The sequence below is a fragment of the Sardina pilchardus genome, chromosome 6, assembly GCF_963854185.1.
Source record: "Sardina pilchardus chromosome 6, fSarPil1.1, whole genome shotgun sequence".
NCBI classification, from domain to species: Eukaryota; Metazoa; Chordata; class Actinopteri; order Clupeiformes; family Clupeidae; genus Sardina; species Sardina pilchardus.
In genome coordinates, this window is record NC_084999.1 from 302,752 (window position 1) to 324,941 (window position 22,190).

Consider the following 22,190-nt stretch of genomic DNA (forward strand, 5'->3'; position numbering starts at 1 on the left):
CTTGCTCTGTGCGGGGCAGGCTGCGGGAGACGGCTTCACAGCAGAAACTGTTTATCTAATCAAATCTCACCAAGGGCCGTTGCTCTTTTGAATCAAGATGAAATAATCTAGTTGCCATTGTTTTCAGAACAAAGACACCTACCTAGTGCTTTCTCGTCGTATTCATTTGACTGATTTTGATGAGAGTTTGAGTTATTTGAAGACGTCTCATCGCCAAAACGAGCACATTTCTTTTCAGGGGCCTTTTCCATGCGGCTCTCTCGTGTCCACCAGCTTTCGCGTCCCATGACAGCGCCAGGGCCTTCGATAGCTCAGTTGGTAGAGCGGAGGACTGTAGGTGAACAACCGGCCATCCTTAGGTCGCTGGTTCGACTCCGGCTCGAAGGAAGCCATGCTTTTTGGTGGTGTCTTTGTCCGTGTCCAGGCCGACGCCGGGCAAAAATCAGCTTTCCCTGACCGGGAATCGAACCCGGGCCGCGGCGGTGAGAGCGCCGAATCCTAACCACTAGACCACCAGGGAGACATGGGGCTTGAGCTGTACACGGGTGAACCTGAGCTCTTGCTCTGTGCGGGGCAGGCTGCGGGAGACGGCTTCACAGCAGAAACTGTTTATCTAATCAAATCTCACCAAGGGCCGTTGCTCTTTTGAATCAAGATGAAATAATCTAGTTGCCATTGTTTTCAGAACAAAGACACCTACCTAGTGCTTTCTCGTCGTATTCATTTGACTGATTTTGATGAGAGTTTGAGTTATTTGAAGACGTCTCATCGCCAAAACGAGCACATTTCTTTTCAGGGGCCTTTTCCATGCGGCTCTCTCGTGTCCACCAGCTTTCGCGTCCCATGACAGCGCCAGGGCCTTCGATAGCTCAGTTGGTAGAGCGGAGGACTGTAGGTGAACAACCGGCCATCCTTAGGTCGCTGGTTCGACTCCGGCTCGAAGGAAGCCATGCTTTTTGGTGGTGTCTTTGTCCGTGTCCAGGCCGACGCCGGGCAAAAATCAGCTTTCCCTGACCGGGAATCGAACCCGGGCCGCGGCGGTGAGAGCGCCGAATCCTAACCACTAGACCACCAGGGAGACATGGGGCTTGAGCTGTACACGGGTGAACCTGAGCTCTTGCTCTGTGCGGGGCAGGCTGCGGGAGACGGCTTCACAGCAGAAACTGTTTATCTAATCAAATCTCACCAAGGGCCGTTGCTCTTTTGAATCAAGATGAAATAATCTAGTTGCCATTGTTTTCAGAACAAAGACACCTACCTAGTGCTTTCTCGTCGTATTCATTTGACTGATTTTGATGAGAGTTTGAGTTATTTGAAGACGTCTCATCGCCAAAACGAGCACATTTCTTTTCAGGGGCCTTTTCCATGCGGCTCTCTCGTGTCCACCAGCTTTCGCGTCCCATGACAGCGCCAGGGCCTTCGATAGCTCAGTTGGTAGAGCGGAGGACTGTAGGTGAACAACCGGCCATCCTTAGGTCGCTGGTTCGACTCCGGCTCGAAGGAAGCCATGCTTTTTGGTGGTGTCTTTGTCCGTGTCCAGGCCGACGCCGGGCAAAAATCAGCTTTCCCTGACCGGGAATCGAACCCGGGCCGCGGCGGTGAGAGCGCCGAATCCTAACCACTAGACCACCAGGGAGACATGGGGCTTGAGCTGTACACGAGTGCACCTGAGGTCTTGCTCTGTGCGGGGCAGGCTGCGGGAGACGGCTTCACAGCAGAAACTGTTTATCTAATCAAATCTCACCAAGGGCCGTTGCTCTTTTGAATCAAGATGAAATAATCTAGTTGCCATTGTTTTCAGAACAAAGACACCTACCTAGTGCTTTCTCGTCGTATTCATTTGACTGATTTTGATGAGAGTTTGAGTTATTTGAAGACGTCTCATCGCCAAAACGAGCACATTTCTTTTCAGGGGCCTTTTCCATGCGGCTCTCTCGTGTCCACCAGCTTTCGCGTCCCATGACAGTGCCAGGGCCTTCGATAGCTCAGTTGGTAGAGCGGAGGACTGTAGGTGAACAACCGGCCATCCTTAGGTCGCTGGTTCGACTCCGGCTCGAAGGAAGCCATGCTTTTTGGTGGTGTCTTTGTCCGTGTCCAGGCCGACGCCGGGCAAAAATCAGCTTTCCCTGACCGGGAATAGAACCCGGGCCGCGGCGGTGAGAGCGCCGAATCCTAACCACTAGACCACCAGGGAGACATGGGGCTTGAGCTGTACACGGGTGAAGCTGAGCTCTTGCTCTGTGCGGGGCAGGCTGCGGGAGACGGCTTCACAGCAGAAACTGTTTATCTAATCAAATCTCACCAAGGGCCGTTGCTCTTTTGAATCAAGATGAAATAATCTAGTTGCCATTGTTTTCAGAACAAAGACACCTACCTAGTGCTTTCTCGTCGTATTCATTTGACTGATTTTGATGAGAGTTTGAGTTATTTGAAGACGTCTCATCGCCAAAACGAGCACATTTCTTTTCAGGGGCCTTTTCCATGCGGCTCTCTCGTGTCCACCAGCTTTCGCGTCCCATGACAGCGCCAGGGCCTTCGATAGCTCAGTTGGTAGAGCGGAGGACTGTAGGTGAACAACCGGCCATCCTTAGGTCGCTGGTTCGACTCCGGCTCGAAGGAAGCCATGCTTTTTGGTGGTGTCTTTGTCCGTGTCCAGGCCGACGCCGGGCAAAAATCAGCTTTCCCTGACCGGGAATCGAACCCGGGCCGCGGCGGTGAGAGCGCCGAATCCTAACCACTAGACCACCAGGGAGACATGGGGCTTGAGCTGTACACGGGTGAACCTGAGCTCTTGCTCTGTGCGGGGCAGGCTGCGGGAGACGGCTTCACAGCAGAAACTGTTTATCTAATCAAATCTCACCAAGGGCCGTTGCTCTTTTGAATCAAGATGAAATAATCTAGTTGCCATTGTTTTCAGAACAAAGACACCTACCTAGTGCTTTCTCGTCGTATTCATTTGACTGATTTTGATGAGAGTTTGAGTTATTTGAAGACGTCTCATCGCCAAAACGAGCACATTTCTTTTCAGGGGCCTTTTCCATGCGGCTCTCTCGTGTCCACCAGCTTTCGCGTCCCATGACAGCGCCAGGGCTTTCGATAGCTCAGTTGGTAGAGCGGAGGACTGTAGGTGAACAACCGGCCATCCTTAGCTCGCTGGTTCGACTCCGGCTCGAAGGAAGCCATGCTTTTTGGTGGTGTCTTTGTCCGTGTCCAGGCCGACGCCGGGCAAAAATCAGCTTTCCCTGACCGGGAATCGAACCCGGGCCGCGGCGGTGAGAGCGCCGAATCCTAACCACTAGACCACCAGGGAGACATGGGGCTTGAGCTGTACACGAGTGCACCTGAGCTCTTGCTCTGTGCGGGGCAGGCTGCGGGAGACGGCTTCACAGCAGAAACTGTTTATCTAATCAAATCTCACCAAGGGCCGTTGCTCTTTTGAATCAAGATGAAATAATCTAGTTGCCATTGTTTTCAGAACAAAGACACCTACCTAGTGCTTTCTCGTCGTATTCATTTGACTGATTTTGATGAGAGTTTGAGTTATTTGAAGACGTCTCATCGCCAAAACGAGCACATTTCTTTTCAGGGGCCTTTTCCATGCGGCTCTCTCGTGTCCACCAGCTTTCGCGTCCCATGACAGCGCCAGGGCCTTCGATAGCTCAGTTGGTAGAGCGGAGGACTGTAGGTGAACAACCGGCCATCCTTAGGTCGCTGGTTCGACTCCGGCTCGAAGGAAGCCATGCTTTATGGTGGTGTCTTTGTCCGTGTCCAGGCCGACGCCGGGCAAAAATCAGCTTTCCCTGACCGGGAATCGAACCCGGGCCGCGGCGGTGAGAGCGCCGAATCCTAACCACTAGACCACCAGGGAGACATAGGGCTTGAGCTGTACACGGGTGAACCTGAGCTCTTGCTCTGTGCGGGGCAGGCTGCGGGAGACGGCTTCACAGCAGAAACTGTTTATCTAATCAAATCTCACCAAGGGCCGTTGCTCTTTTGAATCAAGATGAAATAATCTAGTTGCCATTGTTTTCAGAACAAAGACACCTACCTAGTGCTTTCTCGTCGTATTCATTTGACTGATTTTGATGAGAGTTTGAGTTATTTGAAGACGTCTCATCGCCAAAACGAGCACATTTCTTTTCAGGGGCCTTTTCCATGCGGCTCTCTCGTGTCCACCAGCTTTCGCGTCCCATGACAGCGCCAGGGCTTTCGATAGCTCAGTTGGTAGAGCGGAGGACTGTAGGTGAACAACCGGCCATCCTTAGGTCGCTGGTTCGACTCCGGCTCGAAGGAAGCCATGCTTTTTGGTGGTGTCTTTGTCCGTGTCCAGGCCGACGCCGGGCAAAAATCAGCTTTCCCTGACCGGGAATCGAACCCGGGCCGCGGCGGTGAGAGCGCCGAATCCTAACCACTAGACCACCAGGGAGACATGGGGCTTGAGCTGTACACGAGTGCACCTGAGCTCTTGCTCTGTGCGGGGCAGGCTGCGGGAGACGGCTTCACAGCAGAAACTGTTTATCTAATCAAATCTCACCAAGGGCCGTTGCTCTTTTGAATCAAGATGAAATAATCTAGTTGCCATTGTTTTCAGAACAAAGACACCTACCTAGTGCTTTCTCGTCGTATTCATTTGACTGATTTTGATGAGAGTTTGAGTTATTTGAAGACGTCTCATCGCCAAAACGAGCACATTTCTTTTCAGGGGCCTTTTCCATGCGGCTCTCTCGTGTCCACCAGCTTTCGCGTCCCATGACAGCGCCAGGGCCTTCGATAGCTCAGTTGGTAGAGCGGAGGACTGTAGGTGAACAACCGGCCATCCTTAGGTCGCTGGTTCGACTCCGGCTCGAAGGAAGCCATGCTTTTTGGTGGTGTCTTTGTCCGTGTCCAGGCCGACGCCGGGCAAAAATCAGCTTTCCCTGACCGGGAATCGAACCCGGGCCGCGGCGGTGAGAGCGCCGAATCCTAACCACTAGACCACCAGGGAGACATGGGGCTTGAGCTGTACACGGGTGAACCTGAGCTCTTGCTCTGTGCGGGGCAGGCTGCGGGAGACGGCTTCACAGCAAAAACTGTTTATCTAATCAAATCTCACCAAGGGCCGTTGCTCTTTTGAATCAAGATGAAATAATCTAGTTGCCATTGTTTTCAGAACAAAGACACCTACCTAGTGCTTTCTCGTCGTATTCATTTGACTGATTTTGATGAGAGTTTGAGTTATTTGAAGACGTCTCATCGCCAAAACGAGCACATTTCTTTTCAGGGGCCTTTTCCATGCGGCTCTCTCGTGTCCACCAGCTTTCGCGTCCCATGACAGCGCCAGGGCCTTCGATAGCTCAGTTGGTAGAGCGGAGGACTGTAGGTGAACAACCGGCCATCCTTAGGTCGCTTGTTCGACTCCGGCTCGAAGGAAGCCATGCTTTTTGGTGGTGTCTTTGTCCGTGTCCAGGCCGACGCCGGGCAAAAATCAGCTTTCCCTGACCGGGAATCGAACCCGGGCCGCGGCGGTGAGAGCGCCGAATCCTAACCACTAGACCACCAGGGAGACATGGGGCTTGAGCTGTACACGGGTGAACATGAGCTCTTGCTCTGTGCGGGGCAGGCTGCGGGAGACGGCTTCACAGCAGAAACTGTTTATCTAATCAAATCTCACCAAGGGCCGTTGCTCTTTTGAATCAAGATGAAATAATCTAGTTGCCATTGTTTTCAGAACAAAGACACCTACCTAGTGCTTTCTCGTCGTATTCATTTGACTGATTTTGATGAGAGTTTGAGTTATTTGAAGACGTCTCATCGCCAAAACGAGCACATTTCTTTTCAGGGGCCTTTTCCATGCGGCTCTCTCGTGTCCACCAGCTTTCGCGTCCCATGACAGCGCCAGGGCCTTCGATAGCTCAGTTGGTAGAGCGGAGGACTGTAGGTGAACAACCGGCCATCCTTAGGTCGCTGGTTCGACTCCGGCTCGAAGGAAGCCATGCTTTTTGGTGGTGTCTTTGTCCGTGTCCAGGCCGACGCCGGGCAAAAATCAGCTTTCCCTGACCGGGAATCGAACCCGGGCCGCGGCGGTGAGAGCGCCGAATCCTAACCACTAGACCACCAGGGAGACATGGGGCTTGAGCTGTACACGGGTGAACCTGAGCTCTTGCTCTGTGCGGGGCAGGCTGCGGGAGACGGCTTCACAGCAGAAACTGTTTATCTAATCAAATCTCACCAAGGGCCGTTGCTCTTTTGAATCAAGATGAAATAATCTAGTTGCCATTGTTTTCAGAACAAAGACACCTACCTAGTGCTTTCTCGTCGTATTCATTTGACTGATTTTGATGAGAGTTTGAGTTATTTGAAGACGTCTCATCGCCAAAACGAGCACATTTCTTTTCAGGGGCCTTTTCCATGCGGCTCTCTCGTGTCCACCAGCTTTCGCGTCCCATGACAGCGCCAGGGCCTTCGATAGCTCAGTTGGTAGAGCGGAGGACTGTAGGTGAACAACCGGCCATCCTTAGGTCGCTGGTTCGACTCCGGCTCGAAGGAAGCCATGCTTTTTGGTGGTGTCTTTGTCCGTGTCCAGGCCGACGCCGGGCAAAAATCAGCTTTCCCTGACCGGGAATCGAACCCGGGCCGCGGCGGTGAGAGCGCCGAATCCTAACCACTAGACCACCAGGGAGACATGGGGCTTGAGCTGTACACGGGTGAACCTGAGCTCTTGCTCTGTGCGGGGCAGGCTGCGGGAGACGGCTTCACAGCAGAAACTGTTTATCTAATCAAATCTCACCAAGGGCCGTTGCTCTTTTGAATCAAGATGAAATAATCTAGTTGCCATTGTTTTCAGAACAAAGACACCTACCTAGTGCTTTCTCGTCGTATTCATTTGACTGATTTTGATGAGAGTTTGAGTTATTTGAAGACGTCTCATCGCCAAAACGAGCACATTTCTTTTCAGGGGCCTTTTCCATGCGGCTCTCTCGTGTCCACCAGCTTTCGCGTCCCATGACAGCGCCAGGGCCTTCGATAGCTCAGTTGGTAGAGCGGAGGACTGTAGGTGAACAACCGGCCATCCTTAGGTCGCTGGTTCGACTCCGGCTCGAAGGAAGCCATGCTTTTTGGTGGTGTCTTTGTCCGTGTCCAGGCCGACGCCGGGCAAAAATCAGCTTTCCCTGACCGGGAATCGAACCCGGGCCGCGGCGGTGAGAGCGCCGAATCCTAACCACTAGACCACCAGGGAGACATGGGGCTTGAGCTGTACACGGGTGAACCTGAGCTCTTGCTCTGTGCGGGGCAGGCTGCGGGAGACGGCTTCACAGCAAAAACTGTTTATCTAATCAAATCTCACCAAGGGCCGTTGCTCTTTTGAATCAAGATGAAATAATCTAGTTGCCATTGTTTTCAGAACAAAGACACCTACCTAGTGCTTTCTCGTCGTATTCATTTGACTGATTTTGATGAGAGTTTGAGTTATTTGAAGACGTCTCATCGCCAAAACGAGCACATTTCTTTTCAGGGGCCTTTTCCATGCGGCTCTCTCGTGTCCACCAGCTTTCGCGTCCCATGACAGCGCCAGGGCCTTCGATAGCTCAGTTGGTAGAGCGGAGGACTGTAGGTGAACAACCGGCCATCCTTAGGTCGCTTGTTCGACTCCGGCTCGAAGGAAGCCATGCTTTTTGGTGGTGTCTTTGTCCGTGTCCAGGCCGACGCCGGGCAAAAATCAGCTTTCCCTGACCGGGAATCGAACCCGGGCCGCGGCGGTGAGAGCGCCGAATCCTAACCACTAGACCACCAGGGAGACATGGGGCTTGAGCTGTACACGGGTGAACATGAGCTCTTGCTCTGTGCGGGGCAGGCTGCGGGAGACGGCTTCACAGCAGAAACTGTTTATCTAATCAAATCTCACCAAGGGCCGTTGCTCTTTTGAATCAAGATGAAATAATCTAGTTGCCATTGTTTTCAGAACAAAGACACCTACCTAGTGCTTTCTCGTCGTATTCATTTGACTGATTTTGATGAGAGTTTGAGTTATTTGAAGACGTCTCATCGCCAAAACGAGCACATTTCTTTTCAGGGGCCTTTTCCATGCGGCTCTCTCGTGTCCACCAGCTTTCGCGTCCCATGACAGCGCCAGGGCCTTCGATAGCTCAGTTGGTAGAGCGGAGGACTGTAGGTGAACAACCGGCCATCCTTAGGTCGCTGGTTCGACTCCGGCTCGAAGGAAGCCATGCTTTTTGGTGGTGTCTTTGTCCGTGTCCAGGCCGACGCCGGGCAAAAATCAGCTTTCCCTGACCGGGAATCGAACCCGGGCCGCGGCGGTGAGAGCGCCGAATCCTAACCACTAGACCACCAGGGAGACATGGGGCTTGAGCTGTACACGGGTGAACCTGAGCTCTTGCTCTGTGCGGGGCAGGCTGCGGGAGACGGCTTCACAGCAGAAACTGTTTATCTAATCAAATCTCACCAAGGGCCGTTGCTCTTTTGAATCAAGATGAAATAATCTAGTTGCCATTGTTTTCAGAACAAAGACACCTACCTAGTGCTTTCTCGTCGTATTCATTTGACTGATTTTGATGAGAGTTTGAGTTATTTGAAGACGTCTCATCGCCAAAACGAGCACATTTCTTTTCAGGGGCCTTTTCCATGCGGCTCTCTCGTGTCCACCAGCTTTCGCGTCCCATGACAGCGCCAGGGCCTTCGATAGCTCAGTTGGTAGAGCGGAGGACTGTAGGTGAACAACCGGCCATCCTTAGGTCGCTGGTTCGACTCCGGCTCGAAGGAAGCCATGCTTTTTGGTGGTGTCTTTGTCCGTGTCCAGGCCGACGCCGGGCAAAAATCAGCTTTCCCTGACCGGGAATCGAACCCGGGCCGCGGCGGTGAGAGCGCCGAATCCTAACCACTAGACCACCAGGGAGACATGGGGCTTGAGCTGTACACGGGTGAACCTGAGCTCTTGCTCTGTGCGGGGCAGGCTGCGGGAGACGGCTTCACAGCAAAAACTGTTTATCTAATCAAATCTCACCAAGGGCCGTTGCTCTTTTGAATCAAGATGAAATAATCTAGTTGCCATTGTTTTCAGAACAAAGACACCTACCTAGTGCTTTCTCGTCGTATTCATTTGACTGATTTTGATGAGAGTTTGAGTTATTTGAAGACGTCTCATCGCCAAAACGAGCACATTTCTTTTCAGGGGCCTTTTCCATGCGGCTCTCTCGTGTCCACCAGCTTTCGCGTCCCATGACAGCGCCAGGGCCTTCGATAGCTCAGTTGGTAGAGCGGAGGACTGTAGGTGAACAACCGGCCATCCTTAGGTCGCTTGTTCGACTCCGGCTCGAAGGAAGCCATGCTTTTTGGTGGTGTCTTTGTCCGTGTCCAGGCCGACGCCGGGCAAAAATCAGCTTTCCCTGACCGGGAATCGAACCCGGGCCGCGGCGGTGAGAGCGCCGAATCCTAACCACTAGACCACCAGGGAGACATGGGGCTTGAGCTGTACACGGGTGAACATGAGCTCTTGCTCTGTGCGGGGCAGGCTGCGGGAGACGGCTTCACAGCAGAAACTGTTTATCTAATCAAATCTCACCAAGGGCCGTTGCTCTTTTGAATCAAGATGAAATAATCTAGTTGCCATTGTTTTCAGAACAAAGACACCTACCTAGTGCTTTCTCGTCGTATTCATTTGACTGATTTTGATGAGAGTTTGAGTTATTTGAAGACGTCTCATCGCCAAAACGAGCACATTTCTTTTCAGGGGCCTTTTCCATGCGGCTCTCTCGTGTCCACCAGCTTTCGCGTCCCATGACAGCGCCAGGGCCTTCGATAGCTCAGTTGGTAGAGCGGAGGACTGTAGGTGAACAACCGGCCATCCTTAGGTCGCTGGTTCGACTCCGGCTCGAAGGAAGCCATGCTTTTTGGTGGTGTCTTTGTCCGTGTCCAGGCCGACGCCGGGCAAAAATCAGCTTTCCCTGACCGGGAATCGAACCCGGGCCGCGGCGGTGAGAGCGCCGAATCCTAACCACTAGACCACCAGGGAGACATGGGGCTTGAGCTGTACACGGGTGAACCTGAGCTCTTGCTCTGTGCGGGGCAGGCTGCGGGAGACGGCTTCACAGCAGAAACTGTTTATCTAATCAAATCTCACCAAGGGCCGTTGCTCTTTTGAATCAAGATGAAATAATCTAGTTGCCATTGTTTTCAGAACAAAGACACCTACCTAGTGCTTTCTCGTCGTATTCATTTGACTGATTTTGATGAGAGTTTGAGTTATTTGAAGACGTCTCATCGCCAAAACGAGCACATTTCTTTTCAGGGGCCTTTTCCATGCGGCTCTCTCGTGTCCACCAGCTTTCGCGTCCCATGACAGCGCCAGGGCCTTCGATAGCTCAGTTGGTAGAGCGGAGGACTGTAGGTGAACAACCGGCCATCCTTAGGTCGCTGGTTCGACTCCGGCTCGAAGGAAGCCATGCTTTTTGGTGGTGTCTTTGTCCGTGTCCAGGCCGACGCCGGGCAAAAATCAGCTTTCCCTGACCGGGAATCGAACCCGGGCCGCGGCGGTGAGAGCGCCGAATCCTAACCACTAGACCACCAGGGAGACATGGGGCTTGAGCTGTACACGGGTGAAGCTGAGCTCTTGCTCTGTGCGGGGCAGGCTGCGGGAGACGGCTTCACAGCAGAAACTGTTTATCTAATCAAATCTCACCAAGGGCCGTTGCTCTTTTGAATCAAGATGAAATAATCTAGTTGCCATTGTTTTCAGAACAAAGACACCTACCTAGTGCTTTCTCGTCGTATTCATTTGACTGATTTTGATGAGAGTTTGAGTTATTTGAAGACGTCTCATCGCCAAAACGAGCACATTTCTTTTCAGGGGCCTTTTCCATGCGGCTCTCTCGTGTCCACCAGCTTTCGCGTCCCATGACAGCGCCAGGGCCTTCGATAGCTCAGTTGGTAGAGCGGAGGACTGTAGGTGAACAACCGGCCATCCTTAGGTCGCTGGTTCGACTCCGGCTCGAAGGAAGCCATGCTTTTTGGTGGTGTCTTTGTCCGTGTCCAGGCCGACGCCGGGCAAAAATCAGCTTTCCCTGACCGGGAATCGAACCCGGGCCGCGGCGGTGAGAGCGCCGAATCCTAACCACTAGACCACCAGGGAGACATGGGGCTTGAGCTGTACACGAGTGCACCTGAGGTCTTGCTCTGTGCGGGGCAGGCTGCGGGAGACGGCTTCACAGCAGAAACTGTTTATCTAATCAAATCTCACCAAGGGCCGTTGCTCTTTTGAATCAAGATGAAATAATCTAGTTGCCATTGTTTTCAGAACAAAGACACCTACCTAGTGCTTTCTCGTCGTATTCATTTGACTGATTTTGATGAGAGTTTGAGTTATTTGAAGACGTCTCATCGCCAAAACGAGCACATTTCTTTTCAGGGGCCTTTTCCATGCGGCTCTCTCGTGTCCACCAGCTTTCGCGTCCCATGACAGCGCCAGGGCCTTCGATAGCTCAGTTGGTAGAGCGGAGGACTGTAGGTGAACAACCGGTCATCCTTAGGTCGCTGGTTCGACTCCGGCTCGAAGGAAGCCATGCTTTTTGGTGGTGTCTTTGTCCGTGTCCAGGCCGACGCCGGGCAAAAATCAGCTTTCCCTGACCGGGAATCGAACCCGGGCCGCGGCGGTGAGAGCGCCGAAACCTAACCACTAGACCACCAGGGAGACATGGGGCTTAAGCTGTACACGAGTGCACCTGAGCTCTTGCTCTGTGCGGGGCAGGCTGCGGGAGACGGCTTCACAGCAGAAACTGTTTATCTAATCAAATCTCACCAAGGGCCGTTGCTCTTTTGAATCAAGATGAAATAATCTAGTTGCCATTGTTTTCAGAACAAAGACACCTACCTAGTGCTTTCTCGTCGTATTCATTTGACTGATTTTGATGAGAGTTTGAGTTATTTGAAGACGTCTCATCGCCAAAAAGAGCACATTTCTTTTCAGGGGCCTTTTCCATGCGGCTCTCTCGTGTCCACCAGCTTTCGCGTCCCATGACAGCGCCAGGGCCTTCGATAGCTCAGTTGGTAGAGCGGAGGACTGTAGGTGAACAACCGGCCATCCTTAGGTCGCTGGTTCGACTCCGGCTCGAAGGAAGCCATGCTTTTTGGTGGTGTCTTTGTCCGTGTCCAGGCTGACGCCGGGCAAAAATCAGCTTTCCCTGACCGGGAATAGAACCCGGGCCGCGGCGGTGAGAGCGCCGAATCCTAACCACTAGACCACCAGGGAGACATGGGGCTTGAGCTGTACACGGGTGAAGCTGAGCTCTTGCTCTGTGCGGGGCAGGCTGCGGGAGACGGCTTCACAGCAGAAACTGTTTATCTAATCAAATCTCACCAAGGGCCGTTGCTCTTTTGAATCAAGATGAAATAATCTAGTTGCCATTGTTTTCAGAACAAAGACACCTACCTAGTGCTTTCTCGTCGTATTCATTTGACTGATTTTGATGAGAGTTTGAGTTATTTGAAGACGTCTCATCGCCAAAACGAGCACATTTCTTTTCAGGGGCCTTTTCCATGCGGCTCTCTCGTGTCCACCAGCTTTCGCGTCCCATGACAGCGCCAGGGCCTTCGATAGCTCAGTTGGTAGAGCGGAGGACTGTAGGTGAACAACCGGCCATCCTTAGGTCGCTGGTTCGACTCCGGCTCGAAGGAAGCCATGCTTTTTGGTGGTGTCTTTGTCCGTGTCCAGGCCGACGCCGGGCAAAAATCAGCTTTCCCTGACCGGGAATCGAACCCGGGCCGCGGCGGTGAGAGCGCCGAATCCTAACCACTAGACCACCAGGGAGACATGGGGCTTGAGCTGTACACGGGTGAACCTGAGCTCTTGCTCTGTGCGGGGCAGGCTGCGGGAGACGGCTTCACAGCAGAAACTGTTTATCTAATCAAATCTCACCAAGGGCCGTTGCTCTTTTGAATCAAGATGAAATAATCTAGTTGCCATTGTTTTCAGAACAAAGACACCTACCTAGTGCTTTCTCGTCGTATTCATTTGACTGATTTTGATGAGAGTTTGAGTTATTTGAAGACGTCTCATCGCCAAAACGAGCACATTTCTTTTCAGGGGCCTTTTCCATGCGGCTCTCTCGTGTCCACCAGCTTTCGCGTCCCATGACAGCGCCAGGGCTTTCGATAGCTCAGTTGGTAGAGCGGAGGACTGTAGGTGAACAACCGGCCATCCTTAGGTCGCTGGTTCGACTCCGGCTCGAAGGAAGCCATGCTTTTTGGTGGTGTCTTTGTCCGTGTCCAGGCCGACGCCGGGCAAAAATCAGCTTTCCCTGACCGGGAATCGAACCCGGGCCGCGGCGGTGAGAGCGCCGAATCCTAACCACTAGACCACCAGGGAGACATGGGGCTTGAGCTGTACACGAGTGCACCTGAGCTTTTGCTCTGTGCGGGGCAGGCTGCGGGAGACGGCTTCACAGCAGAAACTGTTTATCTAATCAAATCTCACCAAGGGCCGTTGCTCTTTTGAATCAAGATGAAATAATCTAGTTGCCATTGTTTTCAGAACAAAGACACCTACCTAGTGCTTTCTCGTCGTATTCATTTGACTGATTTTGATGAGAGTTTGAGTTATTTGAAGACGTCTCATCGCCAAAACGAGCACATTTCTTTTCAGGGGCCTTTTCCATGCGGCTCTCTCGTGTCCACCAGCTTTCGCGTCCCATGACAGCGCCAGGGCCTTCGATAGCTCAGTTGGTAGAGCGGAGGACTGTAGGTGAACAACCGGCCATCCTTAGGTCGCTGGTTCGACTCCGGCTCGAAGGAAGCCATGCTTTTTGGTGGTGTCTTTGTCCGTGTCCAGGCCGACGCCGGGCAAAAATCAGCTTTCCCTGACCGGGAATCGAACCCGGGCCGCGGCGGTGAGAGCGCCGAATCCTAACCACTAGACCACCAGGGAGACATGGGGCTTGAGCTGTACACGGGTGAACCTGAGCTCTTGCTCTGTGCGGGGCAGGCTGCGGGAGACGGCTTCACAGCAAAAACTGTTTATCTAATCAAATCTCACCAAGGGCCGTTGCTCTTTTGAATCAAGATGAAATAATCTAGTTGCCATTGTTTTCAGAACAAAGACACCTACCTAGTGCTTTCTCGTCGTATTCATTTGACTGATTTTGATGAGAGTTTGAGTTATTTGAAGACGTCTCATCGCCAAAACGAGCACATTTCTTTTCAGGGGCCTTTTCCATGCGGCTCTCTCGTGTCCACCAGCTTTCGCGTCCCATGACAGCGCCAGGGCCTTCGATAGCTCAGTTGGTAGAGCGGAGGACTGTAGGTGAACAACCGGCCATCCTTAGGTCGCTGGTTCGACTCCGGCTCGAAGGAAGCCATGCTTTTTGGTGGTGTCTTTGTCCGTGTCCAGGCCGACGCCGGGCAAAAATCAGCTTTCCCTGACCGGGAATCGAACCCGGGCCGCGGCGGTGAGAGCGCCGAATCCTAACCACTAGACCACCAGGGAGACATGGGGCTTGAGCTGTACACGGGTGAACATGAGCTCTTGCTCTGTGCGGGGCAGGCTGCGGGAGACGGCTTCACAGCAGAAACTGTTTATCTAATCAAATCTCACCAAGGGCCGTTGCTCTTTTGAATCAAGATGAAATAATCTAGTTGCCATTGTTTTCAGAAAAAAGACACCTACCTAGTGCTTTCTCGTCGTATTCATTTGACTGATTTTGATGAGAGTTTGAGTTATTTGAAGACGTCTCATCGCCAAAACGAGCACATTTCTTTTCAGGGGCCTTTTCCATGCGGCTCTCTCGTGTCCACCAGCTTTCGCGTCCCATGACAGCGCCAGGGCCTTCGATAGCTCAGTTGGTAGAGCGGAGGACTGTAGGTGAACAACCGGCCATCCTTAGGTCGCTGGTTCGACTCCGGCTCGAAGGAAGCCATGCTTTTTGGTGGTGTCTTTGTCCGTGTCCAGGCCGACGCCGGGCAAAAATCAGCTTTCCCTGACCGGGAATCAAACCCGGGCCGCGGCGGTGAGAGCTCCGAATCCTAACCACTAGACCACCAGGGAGACATGGGGCTTGAGCTGTACACGAGTGCACCTGAGCTCTTGCTCTGTGCGGGGCAGGCTGCGGGAGACGGCTTCACAGCAGAAACTGTTTATCTAATCAAATCTCACCAAGGGCCGTTGCTCTTTTGAATCAAGATGAAATAATCTAGTTGCCATTGTTTTCAGAACAAAGACACCTACCTAGTGCTTTCTCGTCGTATTCATTTGACTGATTTTGATGAGAGTTTGAGTTATTTGAAGACGTCTCATCGCCAAAACGAGCACATTTCTTTTCAGGGGCCTTTTCCATGCGGCTCTCTCGTGTCCACCAGCTTTCGCGTCCCATGACGGCGCCAGGGCCTTCGATAGCTCAGTTGGTAGAGCGGAGGACTGTAGGTGAACAACCGGCCATCCTTAGGTCGCTGGTTCGACTCCGGCTCGAAGGAAGCCATGCTTTTTGGTGGTGTCTTTGTCCGTGTCCAGGCCGACGCCGGGCAAAAATCAGCTTTCCCTGACCGGGAATCGAACCCGGGCCGCGGCGGTGAGAGCGCCGAATCCTAACCACTAGACCACCAGGGAGACATGGGGCTTGAGCTGTACACGGGTGAACCTGAGCTCTTGCTCTGTGCGGGGCAGGCTGCGGGAGACGGCTTCACAGCAGAAACTGTTTATCTAATCAAATCTCACCAAGGGCCGTTGCTCTTTTGAATCAAGATGAAATAATCTAGTTGCCATTGTTTTCAGAACAAAGACACCTACCTAGTGCTTTCTCGTCGTATTCATTTGACTGATTTTGATGAGAGTTTGAGTTATTTGAAGACGTCTCATCGCCAAAACGAGCACATTTCTTTTCAGGGGCCTTTTCCATGCGGCTCTCTCGTGTCCACCAGCTTTCGCGTCCCATGACAGCGCCAGGGCCTTCGATAGCTCAGTTGGTAGAGCGGAGGACTGTAGGTGAACAACCGGCCATCCTTAGGTCTCTGGTTCGACTCCGGCTCGAAGGAAGCCATGCTTTTTGGTGGTGTCTTTGTCCGTGTCCAGGCCGACGCCGGGCAAAAATGAGCTTTCCCTGACCGGGAATCGAACCCGGGCCGCGGCGGTGAGAGCGCCGAATCCTAACCACTAGACCACCAGGGAGACATGGTGCTTGAGCTGTACACGGGTGAACCTGAGCTCTTGCTATGTGCGGGGCAGGCTGCGGGAGACGGCTTCACAGCAGAAACTGTTTATCTAATCAAATCTCACCAAGGGCCGTTGCTCTTTTGAATCAAGATGAAATAATCTAGTTGCCATTGTTTTCAGAACAAAGACACCTACCTAGTGCTTTCTCGTCGTATTCATTTGACTGATTTTGATGAGAGTTTGAGTTATTTGAAGACGTCTCATCGCCAAAACGAGCACATTTCTTTTCAGGGGCCTTTTCCATGCGGCTCTCTCGTGTCCACCAGCTTTCGCGTCCCATGACAGCGCCAGGGCCTTCGATAGCTCAGTTGGTAGAGCGGAGGACTGTAGGTGAACAACCGGTCATCCTTAGGTCGCTGGTTCGACTCCGGCTCGAAGGAAGCCAAGCTTTTTGGTGGTGTCTTTGTCCGTGTCCAGGCCGACGCCGGGCAAAAATCAGCTTTCCCTGACCGGGAATCGAACCCGGGCCGCGGCGGTGAGAGCGCCGAATCCTAACCACTAGACCACCAGGGAGACATGGGGCTTGAGCTGTACACGAGTGCACCTGAGCTCTTGCTCTGTGCGGGGCATGCTGCGGGAGACGGCTTCACAGCAGAAACTGTTTATCTAATCAAATCTCACCAAGGGCCGTTGCTCTTTTGAATCAAGATGAAATAATCTAGTTGCCATTGTTTTCAGAACAAAGACACCTACCTAGTGCTTTCTCGTCGTATTCATTTGACTGATTTTGATGAGAGTTTGAGTTATTTGAAGACGTCTCATCGCCAAAACGAGCACATTTCTTTTCAGGGGCCTTTTCCATGCGGCTCTCTCGTGTCCACCAGCTTTCGCGTCCCATGACAGCGCCAGGGCCTTCGATAGCTCAGTTGGTAGAGCGGAGGACTGTAGGTGAACAACCGGCCATCCTTAGGTCGCTGGTTCGACTCCGGCTCGAAGGAAGCCATGCTTTTTGGTGGTGTCTTTGTCCGTGTCCAGGCCGACGCCGGGCAAAAAATCAGCTTTCCCTGACCGGGAATCGAACCCGGGCCGCGGCGGTGAGAGCGCCGAATCCTAACCACTAGACCACCAGGGAGACATGGGGCTTGAGCTGTACACGAGTGCAACTGAGCTCTTGCTCTGTGCGGGGCAGGCTGCGGGAGACGGCTTCACAGCAGAAACTGTTTATCTAATCAAATCTCACCAAGGGCCGTTGCTCTTTTGAATCAAGATGAAATAATCTAGTTGCCATTGTTTTCAGAACAAAGACACCTACCTAGTGCTTTCTCGTCGTATTCATTTGACTGATTTTGATGAGAGTTTGAGTTATTTGAAGACGTCTCATCGCCAAAACGAGCACATTTCTTTTCAGGGGCCTTTTCCATGCGGCTCTCTCGTGTCCACCAGCTTTCGCGTCCCATGACGGCGCCAGGGCCTTCGATAGCTCAGTTGGTAGAGCGGAGGACTGTAGGTGAACAACCGGCCATCCTTAGGTCGCTGGTTCGACTCCGGCTCGAAGGAAGCCATGCTTTTTGGTGGTGTCTTTGTCCGTGTCCAGGCCGACGCCGGGCAAAAATCAGCTTTCCCTGACCGGGAATCGAACCCGGGCCGCGGCGGTGAGAGCGCCGAATCCTAACCACTAGACCACCAGGGAGACATGGGGCTTGAGCTGTACACGAGTGCACCTGAGCTCTTGCTCTGTGCGGGGCAGGCTGCGGGAGACGGCTTCACAGCAGAAACTGTTTATCTAATCAAATCTCACCAAGGGCCGTTGCTCTTTTGAATCAAGATGAAATAATCTAGTTGCCATTGTTTTCAGAACAAAGACACCTACCTAGTGCTTTCTCGTCGTATTCATTTGACTGATTTTGATGAGAGTTTGAGTTATTTGAAGACGTCTCATCGCCAAAACGAGCACATTTCTTTTCAGGGGCCTTTTCCATGCGGCTCTCTCGTGTCCACCAGCTTTCGCGTCCCATGACAGCGCCAGGGCCTTCGATAGCTCAGTTGGTAGAGCGGAGGACTGTAGGTGAACAACCGGCCATCCTTAGGTCGCTGGTTCGACTCCGGCTCGAAGGAAGCCATGCTTTTTGGTGGTGTCTTTGTCCGTGTCCAGGCCGACGCCGGGCAAAAATCAGCTTTCCCTGACCGGGAATCGAACCCGGGCCGCGGCGGTGAGAGCGCCGAATCCTAACCACTAGACCACCAGGGAGACATGGGGCTTGAGCTGTACACGAGTGCACCTGAGCTCTTGCTCTGTGCGGGGCAGGCTGCGGGAGACGGCTTCACAGCAGAAACTGTTTATCTAATCAAATCTCACCAAGGGCCGTTGCTCTTTTGAATCAAGATGAAATAATCTAGTTGCCATTGTTTTCAGAACAAAGACACCTACCTAGTGCTTTCTCGTCGTATTCATTTGACTGATTTTGATGAGAGTTTGAGTTATTTGAAGACGTCTCATCGCCAAAACGAGCACATTTCTTTTCAGGGGCCTTTTCCATGCGGCTCTCTCGTGTCCACCAGCTTTCGCGTCCCATGACAGCGCCAGGGCCTTCGATAGCTCAGTTGGTAGAGCGGAGGACTGTAGGTGAACAACCGGCCATCCTTAGGTCGCTGGTTCGACTCCGGCTCGAAGGAAGCCATGCTTTTTGGTGGTGTCTTTGTCCGTGTCCAGGCCGACGCCGGGCAAAAATCAGCTTTCCCTGACCGGGAATCGAACCCGGGCCGCGGCGGTGAGAGCGCCGAATCCTAACCACTAGACCACCAGGGAGACATGGGGCTTGAGCTGTACACGAGTGCACCTGAGCTCTTGCTCTGTGCGGGGCAGGCTGCGGGAGACGGCTTCACAGCAGAAACTGTTTATCTAATCAAATCTCACCAAGGGCCGTTGCTCTTTTGAATCAAGATGAAATAATCTAGTTGCCATTGTTTTCAGAACAAAGACACCTACCTAGTGCTTTCTCGTCGTATTCATTTGACTGATTTTGATGAGAGTTTGAGTTATTTGAAGACGTCTCATCGCCAAAACGAGCACATTTCTTTTCAGGGGCCTTTTCCATGCGGCTCTCTCGTGTCCACCAGCTTTCGCGTCCCATGACAGCGCCAGGGCCTTCGATAGCTCAGTTGGTAGAGCGGAGGACTGTAGGTGAACAACCGGCCATCCTTAGGTCGCTGGTTCGACTCCGGCTCGAAGGAAGCCATGCTTTTTGGTGGTGTCTTTGTCCGTGTCCAGGCCGACGCCGGGCAAAAATCAGCTTTCCCTGACCGGGAATCGAACCCGGGCCGCGGCGGTGAGAGCGCCGAATCCTAACCACTAGACCACCAGGGAGACATGGGGCTTGAGCTGTACACGAGTGCACCTGAGCTCTTGCTCTGTGCGGGGCAGGCTGCGGGAGACGGCTTCACAGCAGAAACTGTTTATCTAATCAAATCTCACCAAGGGACGTTGCTCTTTTGAATCAAGATGAAATAATCTAGTTGCCATTGTTTTCAGAACAAAGACACCTACCTAGTGCTTTCTCGTCGTATTCATTTGACTGATTTTGATGAGAGTTTGAGTTATTTGAAGACGTCTCATCGCCAAAACGAGCACATTTCTTTTCAGGGGCCTTTTCCATGCGGCTCTCTCGTGTCCACCAGCTTTCGCGTCCCATGACAGCGCCAGGGCCTTCGATAGCTCAGTTGGTAGAGCGGAGGACTGTAGGTGAACAACCGGCCATCCTTAGGTCGCTGGTTCGACTCCGGCTCGAAGGAAGCCATGCTTTTTGGTGGTGTCTTTGTCCGTGTCCAGGCCGACGCCGGGCAAAAATCAGCTTTCCCTGACCGGGAATCGAACCCGGGCCGCGGCGGTGAGAGCGCCGAATCCTAACCACTAGACCACCAGGGAGACATGGGGCTTGAGCTGTACACGAGTGCACCTGAGCTCTTGCTCTGTGCGGGGCAGGCTGCGGGAGACGGCTTCACAGCAGAAACTGTTTATCTAATCAAATCTCACCAAGGGCCGTTGCTCTTTTGAATCAAGATGAAATAATCTAGTTGCCATTGTTTTCAGAACAAAGACACCTACCTAGTGCTTTCTCGTCGTATTCATTTGACTGATTTTGATGAGAGTTTGAGTTATTTGAAGACGTCTCATCGCCAAAACGAGCACATTTCTTTTCAGGGGCCTTTTCCATGCTGCTCTCTCGTGTCCACCAGCTTTCGCGTCCCATGACAGCGCCAGGGCCTTCGATAGCTCAGTTGGTAGAGCGGAGGACTGTAGGTGAACAACCGGCCATCCTTAGGTCGCTGGTTCGACTCCGGCTCGAAGGAAGCCATGCTTTTTGGTGGTGTCTTTGTCCGTGTCCAGGCCGACGCCGGGCAAAAATCAGCTTTCCCTGACCGGGAATCGAACCCGGGCCGCGGCGGTGAGAGCGCCGAATCCTAACCACTAGACCACCAGGGAGACATGGGGCTTGAGCTGTACACGAGTGCACCTGAGCTCTTGCTCTGTGCGGGGCAGGCTGCGGGAGACGGCTTCACAGCAGAAACTGTTTATCTAATCAAATCTCACCAAGGGCCGTTGCTCTTTTGAATCAAGATGAAATAATCTAGTTGCCATTGTTTTCAGAACAAAGACACCTACCTAGTGCTTTCTCGTCGTATTCATTTGACTGATTTTGATGAGAGTTTGAGTTATTTGAAGACGTCTCATCGCCAAAACGAGCACATTTCTTTTCAGGGGCCTTTTCCATGCGGCTCTCTCGTGTCCACCAGCTTTCGCGTCCCATGACAGCGCCAGGGCCTTCGATAGCTCAGTTGGTAGAGCGGAGGACTGTAGGTGAACAACCGGCCATCCTTAGGTCGCTGGTTCGACTCCGGCTCGAAGGAAGCCATGCTTTTTGGTGGTGTCTTTGTCCGTGTCCAGGCCGACGCCGGGCAAAAATCAGCTTTCCCTGACCGGGAATCGAACCCGGGCCGCGGCGGTGAGAGCGCCGAATCCTAACCACTAGACCACCAGGGAGACATGGGGCTTGAGCTGTACACGAGTGCACCTGAGCTCTTGCTCTGTGCGGGGCAGGCTGCGGGAGACGGCTTCACAGCAGAAACTGTTTATCTAATCAAATCTCACCAAGGGACGTTGCTCTTTTGAATCAAGATGAAATAATCTAGTTGCCATTGTTTTCAGAACAAAGACACCTACCTAGTGCTTTCTCGTCGTATTCATTTGACTGATTTTGATGAGAGTTTGAGTTATTTGAAGACGTCTCATCGCCAAAACGAGCACATTTCTTTTCAGGGGCCTTTTCCATGCGGCTCTCTCGTGTCCACCAGCTTTCGCGTCCCATGACAGCGCCAGGGCCTTCGATAGCTCAGTTGGTAGAGCGGAGGACTGTAGGTGAACAACCGGCCATCCTTAGGTTGCTGGTTCGATTCCGGCTCGAAGGAAGCCATGCTTTTTGGTGGTGTCTTTGTCCGTGTCCAGGCCGACGCCGGGCAAAAATCAGCTTTCCCTGACCGGGAATCGAACCCGGGCCGCGGCGGTGAGAGCGCCGAATCCTAACCACTAGACCACCAGGGAGACATGGGGCTTGAGCTGTACACGAGTGCACCTGAGCTCTTGCTCTGTGCGGGGCAGGCTGCGGGAGACGGCTTCACAGCAGAAACTGTTTATCTAATCAAATCTCACCAAGGGCCGTTGCTCTTTTGAATCAAGATGAAATAATCTAGTTGCCATTGTTTTCAGAACAAAGACACCTACCTAGTGCTTTCTCGTGGTATTCATTTGACTGATTTTGATGAGAGTTTGAGTTATTTGAAGACGTCTCATCGCCAAAACGAGCACATTTCTTTTCAGGGGCCTTTTCCATGCGGCTCTCTCGTGTCCACCAGCTTTCGCGTCCCATGACAGCGCCAGGGCCTTCGATAGCTCAGTTGGTAGAGCGGAGGACTGTAGGTGAACAACCGGCCATCCTTAGGTCGCTGGTTCGACTCCGGCTCGAAGGAAGCCATGCTTTTTGGTGGTGTCTTTGTCCGTGTCCAGGCC

At 52.7% G+C, this 22,190-nt stretch overlaps 68 non-coding genes across 68 annotated transcripts; 33 read left to right on the top strand and 35 right to left on the bottom strand.

Annotated features, from left to right (window-relative positions):
* The first annotated feature begins 300 nt into the window (after positions 1-300).
* Positions 301-387, top strand: trnay-gua (transfer RNA tyrosine (anticodon GUA)). Its single transcript is given in 2 exon segments — positions 301-337; positions 352-387. It is a non-coding gene; the product is annotated as a tRNA-Tyr (tRNA).
* A 61-nt stretch (positions 388-448) lies between these two features.
* trnae-cuc (transfer RNA glutamic acid (anticodon CUC)) lies at positions 449-520 on the bottom strand. The gene has a single exon. It is a non-coding gene; the product is annotated as a tRNA-Glu (tRNA).
* A 338-nt stretch (positions 521-858) lies between these two features.
* trnay-gua (transfer RNA tyrosine (anticodon GUA)) lies at positions 859-945 on the top strand. The gene is given in 2 exon segments: positions 859-895; positions 910-945. It is a non-coding gene; the product is annotated as a tRNA-Tyr (tRNA).
* A 61-nt stretch (positions 946-1,006) lies between these two features.
* Positions 1,007-1,078, bottom strand: trnae-cuc (transfer RNA glutamic acid (anticodon CUC)). Its single transcript has one exon. It is a non-coding gene; the product is annotated as a tRNA-Glu (tRNA).
* Positions 1,079-1,416: 338 nt separating this feature from the next.
* Positions 1,417-1,503, top strand: trnay-gua (transfer RNA tyrosine (anticodon GUA)). The gene is given in 2 exon segments: positions 1,417-1,453; positions 1,468-1,503. It is a non-coding gene; the product is annotated as a tRNA-Tyr (tRNA).
* Positions 1,504-1,564: 61 nt separating this feature from the next.
* Positions 1,565-1,636, bottom strand: trnae-cuc (transfer RNA glutamic acid (anticodon CUC)). The gene has a single exon. It is a non-coding gene; the product is annotated as a tRNA-Glu (tRNA).
* Positions 1,637-1,974: 338 nt separating this feature from the next.
* On the top strand, positions 1,975-2,061 carry trnay-gua (transfer RNA tyrosine (anticodon GUA)). Its single transcript is given in 2 exon segments — positions 1,975-2,011; positions 2,026-2,061. It is a non-coding gene; the product is annotated as a tRNA-Tyr (tRNA).
* A 471-nt stretch (positions 2,062-2,532) lies between these two features.
* trnay-gua (transfer RNA tyrosine (anticodon GUA)) lies at positions 2,533-2,619 on the top strand. The gene is given in 2 exon segments: positions 2,533-2,569; positions 2,584-2,619. It is a non-coding gene; the product is annotated as a tRNA-Tyr (tRNA).
* Positions 2,620-2,680: 61 nt separating this feature from the next.
* On the bottom strand, positions 2,681-2,752 carry trnae-cuc (transfer RNA glutamic acid (anticodon CUC)). The gene has a single exon. It is a non-coding gene; the product is annotated as a tRNA-Glu (tRNA).
* Positions 2,753-3,238: 486 nt separating this feature from the next.
* On the bottom strand, positions 3,239-3,310 carry trnae-cuc (transfer RNA glutamic acid (anticodon CUC)). Its single transcript has one exon. It is a non-coding gene; the product is annotated as a tRNA-Glu (tRNA).
* A 338-nt stretch (positions 3,311-3,648) lies between these two features.
* Positions 3,649-3,735, top strand: trnay-gua (transfer RNA tyrosine (anticodon GUA)). The gene is given in 2 exon segments: positions 3,649-3,685; positions 3,700-3,735. It is a non-coding gene; the product is annotated as a tRNA-Tyr (tRNA).
* A 61-nt stretch (positions 3,736-3,796) lies between these two features.
* Positions 3,797-3,868, bottom strand: trnae-cuc (transfer RNA glutamic acid (anticodon CUC)). Its single transcript has one exon. It is a non-coding gene; the product is annotated as a tRNA-Glu (tRNA).
* Positions 3,869-4,354: 486 nt separating this feature from the next.
* On the bottom strand, positions 4,355-4,426 carry trnae-cuc (transfer RNA glutamic acid (anticodon CUC)). Its single transcript has one exon. It is a non-coding gene; the product is annotated as a tRNA-Glu (tRNA).
* A 338-nt stretch (positions 4,427-4,764) lies between these two features.
* Positions 4,765-4,851, top strand: trnay-gua (transfer RNA tyrosine (anticodon GUA)). The gene is given in 2 exon segments: positions 4,765-4,801; positions 4,816-4,851. It is a non-coding gene; the product is annotated as a tRNA-Tyr (tRNA).
* Positions 4,852-4,912: 61 nt separating this feature from the next.
* trnae-cuc (transfer RNA glutamic acid (anticodon CUC)) lies at positions 4,913-4,984 on the bottom strand. Its single transcript has one exon. It is a non-coding gene; the product is annotated as a tRNA-Glu (tRNA).
* Positions 4,985-5,470: 486 nt separating this feature from the next.
* On the bottom strand, positions 5,471-5,542 carry trnae-cuc (transfer RNA glutamic acid (anticodon CUC)). Its single transcript has one exon. It is a non-coding gene; the product is annotated as a tRNA-Glu (tRNA).
* Positions 5,543-5,880: 338 nt separating this feature from the next.
* trnay-gua (transfer RNA tyrosine (anticodon GUA)) lies at positions 5,881-5,967 on the top strand. The gene is given in 2 exon segments: positions 5,881-5,917; positions 5,932-5,967. It is a non-coding gene; the product is annotated as a tRNA-Tyr (tRNA).
* Positions 5,968-6,028: 61 nt separating this feature from the next.
* Positions 6,029-6,100, bottom strand: trnae-cuc (transfer RNA glutamic acid (anticodon CUC)). Its single transcript has one exon. It is a non-coding gene; the product is annotated as a tRNA-Glu (tRNA).
* Positions 6,101-6,438: 338 nt separating this feature from the next.
* Positions 6,439-6,525, top strand: trnay-gua (transfer RNA tyrosine (anticodon GUA)). The gene is given in 2 exon segments: positions 6,439-6,475; positions 6,490-6,525. It is a non-coding gene; the product is annotated as a tRNA-Tyr (tRNA).
* Positions 6,526-6,586: 61 nt separating this feature from the next.
* Positions 6,587-6,658, bottom strand: trnae-cuc (transfer RNA glutamic acid (anticodon CUC)). The gene has a single exon. It is a non-coding gene; the product is annotated as a tRNA-Glu (tRNA).
* Positions 6,659-6,996: 338 nt separating this feature from the next.
* trnay-gua (transfer RNA tyrosine (anticodon GUA)) lies at positions 6,997-7,083 on the top strand. Its single transcript is given in 2 exon segments — positions 6,997-7,033; positions 7,048-7,083. It is a non-coding gene; the product is annotated as a tRNA-Tyr (tRNA).
* Positions 7,084-7,144: 61 nt separating this feature from the next.
* On the bottom strand, positions 7,145-7,216 carry trnae-cuc (transfer RNA glutamic acid (anticodon CUC)). Its single transcript has one exon. It is a non-coding gene; the product is annotated as a tRNA-Glu (tRNA).
* Positions 7,217-7,702: 486 nt separating this feature from the next.
* On the bottom strand, positions 7,703-7,774 carry trnae-cuc (transfer RNA glutamic acid (anticodon CUC)). The gene has a single exon. It is a non-coding gene; the product is annotated as a tRNA-Glu (tRNA).
* A 338-nt stretch (positions 7,775-8,112) lies between these two features.
* Positions 8,113-8,199, top strand: trnay-gua (transfer RNA tyrosine (anticodon GUA)). Its single transcript is given in 2 exon segments — positions 8,113-8,149; positions 8,164-8,199. It is a non-coding gene; the product is annotated as a tRNA-Tyr (tRNA).
* A 61-nt stretch (positions 8,200-8,260) lies between these two features.
* trnae-cuc (transfer RNA glutamic acid (anticodon CUC)) lies at positions 8,261-8,332 on the bottom strand. The gene has a single exon. It is a non-coding gene; the product is annotated as a tRNA-Glu (tRNA).
* Positions 8,333-8,670: 338 nt separating this feature from the next.
* On the top strand, positions 8,671-8,757 carry trnay-gua (transfer RNA tyrosine (anticodon GUA)). The gene is given in 2 exon segments: positions 8,671-8,707; positions 8,722-8,757. It is a non-coding gene; the product is annotated as a tRNA-Tyr (tRNA).
* A 61-nt stretch (positions 8,758-8,818) lies between these two features.
* Positions 8,819-8,890, bottom strand: trnae-cuc (transfer RNA glutamic acid (anticodon CUC)). Its single transcript has one exon. It is a non-coding gene; the product is annotated as a tRNA-Glu (tRNA).
* A 486-nt stretch (positions 8,891-9,376) lies between these two features.
* On the bottom strand, positions 9,377-9,448 carry trnae-cuc (transfer RNA glutamic acid (anticodon CUC)). The gene has a single exon. It is a non-coding gene; the product is annotated as a tRNA-Glu (tRNA).
* A 338-nt stretch (positions 9,449-9,786) lies between these two features.
* On the top strand, positions 9,787-9,873 carry trnay-gua (transfer RNA tyrosine (anticodon GUA)). Its single transcript is given in 2 exon segments — positions 9,787-9,823; positions 9,838-9,873. It is a non-coding gene; the product is annotated as a tRNA-Tyr (tRNA).
* A 61-nt stretch (positions 9,874-9,934) lies between these two features.
* trnae-cuc (transfer RNA glutamic acid (anticodon CUC)) lies at positions 9,935-10,006 on the bottom strand. Its single transcript has one exon. It is a non-coding gene; the product is annotated as a tRNA-Glu (tRNA).
* Positions 10,007-10,344: 338 nt separating this feature from the next.
* On the top strand, positions 10,345-10,431 carry trnay-gua (transfer RNA tyrosine (anticodon GUA)). Its single transcript is given in 2 exon segments — positions 10,345-10,381; positions 10,396-10,431. It is a non-coding gene; the product is annotated as a tRNA-Tyr (tRNA).
* Positions 10,432-10,492: 61 nt separating this feature from the next.
* On the bottom strand, positions 10,493-10,564 carry trnae-cuc (transfer RNA glutamic acid (anticodon CUC)). Its single transcript has one exon. It is a non-coding gene; the product is annotated as a tRNA-Glu (tRNA).
* Positions 10,565-10,902: 338 nt separating this feature from the next.
* On the top strand, positions 10,903-10,989 carry trnay-gua (transfer RNA tyrosine (anticodon GUA)). The gene is given in 2 exon segments: positions 10,903-10,939; positions 10,954-10,989. It is a non-coding gene; the product is annotated as a tRNA-Tyr (tRNA).
* A 61-nt stretch (positions 10,990-11,050) lies between these two features.
* Positions 11,051-11,122, bottom strand: trnae-cuc (transfer RNA glutamic acid (anticodon CUC)). The gene has a single exon. It is a non-coding gene; the product is annotated as a tRNA-Glu (tRNA).
* Positions 11,123-11,460: 338 nt separating this feature from the next.
* trnay-gua (transfer RNA tyrosine (anticodon GUA)) lies at positions 11,461-11,547 on the top strand. The gene is given in 2 exon segments: positions 11,461-11,497; positions 11,512-11,547. It is a non-coding gene; the product is annotated as a tRNA-Tyr (tRNA).
* Positions 11,548-12,018: 471 nt separating this feature from the next.
* trnay-gua (transfer RNA tyrosine (anticodon GUA)) lies at positions 12,019-12,105 on the top strand. Its single transcript is given in 2 exon segments — positions 12,019-12,055; positions 12,070-12,105. It is a non-coding gene; the product is annotated as a tRNA-Tyr (tRNA).
* Positions 12,106-12,576: 471 nt separating this feature from the next.
* Positions 12,577-12,663, top strand: trnay-gua (transfer RNA tyrosine (anticodon GUA)). The gene is given in 2 exon segments: positions 12,577-12,613; positions 12,628-12,663. It is a non-coding gene; the product is annotated as a tRNA-Tyr (tRNA).
* A 61-nt stretch (positions 12,664-12,724) lies between these two features.
* Positions 12,725-12,796, bottom strand: trnae-cuc (transfer RNA glutamic acid (anticodon CUC)). Its single transcript has one exon. It is a non-coding gene; the product is annotated as a tRNA-Glu (tRNA).
* A 486-nt stretch (positions 12,797-13,282) lies between these two features.
* On the bottom strand, positions 13,283-13,354 carry trnae-cuc (transfer RNA glutamic acid (anticodon CUC)). Its single transcript has one exon. It is a non-coding gene; the product is annotated as a tRNA-Glu (tRNA).
* Positions 13,355-13,692: 338 nt separating this feature from the next.
* Positions 13,693-13,779, top strand: trnay-gua (transfer RNA tyrosine (anticodon GUA)). Its single transcript is given in 2 exon segments — positions 13,693-13,729; positions 13,744-13,779. It is a non-coding gene; the product is annotated as a tRNA-Tyr (tRNA).
* A 61-nt stretch (positions 13,780-13,840) lies between these two features.
* Positions 13,841-13,912, bottom strand: trnae-cuc (transfer RNA glutamic acid (anticodon CUC)). The gene has a single exon. It is a non-coding gene; the product is annotated as a tRNA-Glu (tRNA).
* A 338-nt stretch (positions 13,913-14,250) lies between these two features.
* On the top strand, positions 14,251-14,337 carry trnay-gua (transfer RNA tyrosine (anticodon GUA)). Its single transcript is given in 2 exon segments — positions 14,251-14,287; positions 14,302-14,337. It is a non-coding gene; the product is annotated as a tRNA-Tyr (tRNA).
* Positions 14,338-14,398: 61 nt separating this feature from the next.
* Positions 14,399-14,470, bottom strand: trnae-cuc (transfer RNA glutamic acid (anticodon CUC)). The gene has a single exon. It is a non-coding gene; the product is annotated as a tRNA-Glu (tRNA).
* A 338-nt stretch (positions 14,471-14,808) lies between these two features.
* On the top strand, positions 14,809-14,895 carry trnay-gua (transfer RNA tyrosine (anticodon GUA)). The gene is given in 2 exon segments: positions 14,809-14,845; positions 14,860-14,895. It is a non-coding gene; the product is annotated as a tRNA-Tyr (tRNA).
* A 471-nt stretch (positions 14,896-15,366) lies between these two features.
* Positions 15,367-15,453, top strand: trnay-gua (transfer RNA tyrosine (anticodon GUA)). The gene is given in 2 exon segments: positions 15,367-15,403; positions 15,418-15,453. It is a non-coding gene; the product is annotated as a tRNA-Tyr (tRNA).
* A 61-nt stretch (positions 15,454-15,514) lies between these two features.
* trnae-cuc (transfer RNA glutamic acid (anticodon CUC)) lies at positions 15,515-15,586 on the bottom strand. The gene has a single exon. It is a non-coding gene; the product is annotated as a tRNA-Glu (tRNA).
* Positions 15,587-16,072: 486 nt separating this feature from the next.
* Positions 16,073-16,144, bottom strand: trnae-cuc (transfer RNA glutamic acid (anticodon CUC)). Its single transcript has one exon. It is a non-coding gene; the product is annotated as a tRNA-Glu (tRNA).
* Positions 16,145-16,482: 338 nt separating this feature from the next.
* trnay-gua (transfer RNA tyrosine (anticodon GUA)) lies at positions 16,483-16,569 on the top strand. The gene is given in 2 exon segments: positions 16,483-16,519; positions 16,534-16,569. It is a non-coding gene; the product is annotated as a tRNA-Tyr (tRNA).
* Positions 16,570-16,630: 61 nt separating this feature from the next.
* Positions 16,631-16,702, bottom strand: trnae-cuc (transfer RNA glutamic acid (anticodon CUC)). Its single transcript has one exon. It is a non-coding gene; the product is annotated as a tRNA-Glu (tRNA).
* A 338-nt stretch (positions 16,703-17,040) lies between these two features.
* On the top strand, positions 17,041-17,127 carry trnay-gua (transfer RNA tyrosine (anticodon GUA)). Its single transcript is given in 2 exon segments — positions 17,041-17,077; positions 17,092-17,127. It is a non-coding gene; the product is annotated as a tRNA-Tyr (tRNA).
* A 62-nt stretch (positions 17,128-17,189) lies between these two features.
* trnae-cuc (transfer RNA glutamic acid (anticodon CUC)) lies at positions 17,190-17,261 on the bottom strand. The gene has a single exon. It is a non-coding gene; the product is annotated as a tRNA-Glu (tRNA).
* Positions 17,262-17,599: 338 nt separating this feature from the next.
* trnay-gua (transfer RNA tyrosine (anticodon GUA)) lies at positions 17,600-17,686 on the top strand. Its single transcript is given in 2 exon segments — positions 17,600-17,636; positions 17,651-17,686. It is a non-coding gene; the product is annotated as a tRNA-Tyr (tRNA).
* Positions 17,687-17,747: 61 nt separating this feature from the next.
* trnae-cuc (transfer RNA glutamic acid (anticodon CUC)) lies at positions 17,748-17,819 on the bottom strand. Its single transcript has one exon. It is a non-coding gene; the product is annotated as a tRNA-Glu (tRNA).
* A 338-nt stretch (positions 17,820-18,157) lies between these two features.
* trnay-gua (transfer RNA tyrosine (anticodon GUA)) lies at positions 18,158-18,244 on the top strand. Its single transcript is given in 2 exon segments — positions 18,158-18,194; positions 18,209-18,244. It is a non-coding gene; the product is annotated as a tRNA-Tyr (tRNA).
* A 61-nt stretch (positions 18,245-18,305) lies between these two features.
* trnae-cuc (transfer RNA glutamic acid (anticodon CUC)) lies at positions 18,306-18,377 on the bottom strand. Its single transcript has one exon. It is a non-coding gene; the product is annotated as a tRNA-Glu (tRNA).
* Positions 18,378-18,715: 338 nt separating this feature from the next.
* Positions 18,716-18,802, top strand: trnay-gua (transfer RNA tyrosine (anticodon GUA)). The gene is given in 2 exon segments: positions 18,716-18,752; positions 18,767-18,802. It is a non-coding gene; the product is annotated as a tRNA-Tyr (tRNA).
* A 61-nt stretch (positions 18,803-18,863) lies between these two features.
* On the bottom strand, positions 18,864-18,935 carry trnae-cuc (transfer RNA glutamic acid (anticodon CUC)). Its single transcript has one exon. It is a non-coding gene; the product is annotated as a tRNA-Glu (tRNA).
* A 338-nt stretch (positions 18,936-19,273) lies between these two features.
* On the top strand, positions 19,274-19,360 carry trnay-gua (transfer RNA tyrosine (anticodon GUA)). The gene is given in 2 exon segments: positions 19,274-19,310; positions 19,325-19,360. It is a non-coding gene; the product is annotated as a tRNA-Tyr (tRNA).
* Positions 19,361-19,421: 61 nt separating this feature from the next.
* On the bottom strand, positions 19,422-19,493 carry trnae-cuc (transfer RNA glutamic acid (anticodon CUC)). Its single transcript has one exon. It is a non-coding gene; the product is annotated as a tRNA-Glu (tRNA).
* Positions 19,494-19,831: 338 nt separating this feature from the next.
* trnay-gua (transfer RNA tyrosine (anticodon GUA)) lies at positions 19,832-19,918 on the top strand. Its single transcript is given in 2 exon segments — positions 19,832-19,868; positions 19,883-19,918. It is a non-coding gene; the product is annotated as a tRNA-Tyr (tRNA).
* A 61-nt stretch (positions 19,919-19,979) lies between these two features.
* Positions 19,980-20,051, bottom strand: trnae-cuc (transfer RNA glutamic acid (anticodon CUC)). Its single transcript has one exon. It is a non-coding gene; the product is annotated as a tRNA-Glu (tRNA).
* A 338-nt stretch (positions 20,052-20,389) lies between these two features.
* On the top strand, positions 20,390-20,476 carry trnay-gua (transfer RNA tyrosine (anticodon GUA)). The gene is given in 2 exon segments: positions 20,390-20,426; positions 20,441-20,476. It is a non-coding gene; the product is annotated as a tRNA-Tyr (tRNA).
* Positions 20,477-20,537: 61 nt separating this feature from the next.
* On the bottom strand, positions 20,538-20,609 carry trnae-cuc (transfer RNA glutamic acid (anticodon CUC)). The gene has a single exon. It is a non-coding gene; the product is annotated as a tRNA-Glu (tRNA).
* Positions 20,610-20,947: 338 nt separating this feature from the next.
* Positions 20,948-21,034, top strand: trnay-gua (transfer RNA tyrosine (anticodon GUA)). Its single transcript is given in 2 exon segments — positions 20,948-20,984; positions 20,999-21,034. It is a non-coding gene; the product is annotated as a tRNA-Tyr (tRNA).
* Positions 21,035-21,095: 61 nt separating this feature from the next.
* On the bottom strand, positions 21,096-21,167 carry trnae-cuc (transfer RNA glutamic acid (anticodon CUC)). The gene has a single exon. It is a non-coding gene; the product is annotated as a tRNA-Glu (tRNA).
* Positions 21,168-21,505: 338 nt separating this feature from the next.
* Positions 21,506-21,592, top strand: trnay-gua (transfer RNA tyrosine (anticodon GUA)). The gene is given in 2 exon segments: positions 21,506-21,542; positions 21,557-21,592. It is a non-coding gene; the product is annotated as a tRNA-Tyr (tRNA).
* A 61-nt stretch (positions 21,593-21,653) lies between these two features.
* Positions 21,654-21,725, bottom strand: trnae-cuc (transfer RNA glutamic acid (anticodon CUC)). The gene has a single exon. It is a non-coding gene; the product is annotated as a tRNA-Glu (tRNA).
* Positions 21,726-22,063: 338 nt separating this feature from the next.
* trnay-gua (transfer RNA tyrosine (anticodon GUA)) lies at positions 22,064-22,150 on the top strand. The gene is given in 2 exon segments: positions 22,064-22,100; positions 22,115-22,150. It is a non-coding gene; the product is annotated as a tRNA-Tyr (tRNA).
* The last annotated feature ends 40 nt before the right edge of the window (positions 22,151-22,190 follow it).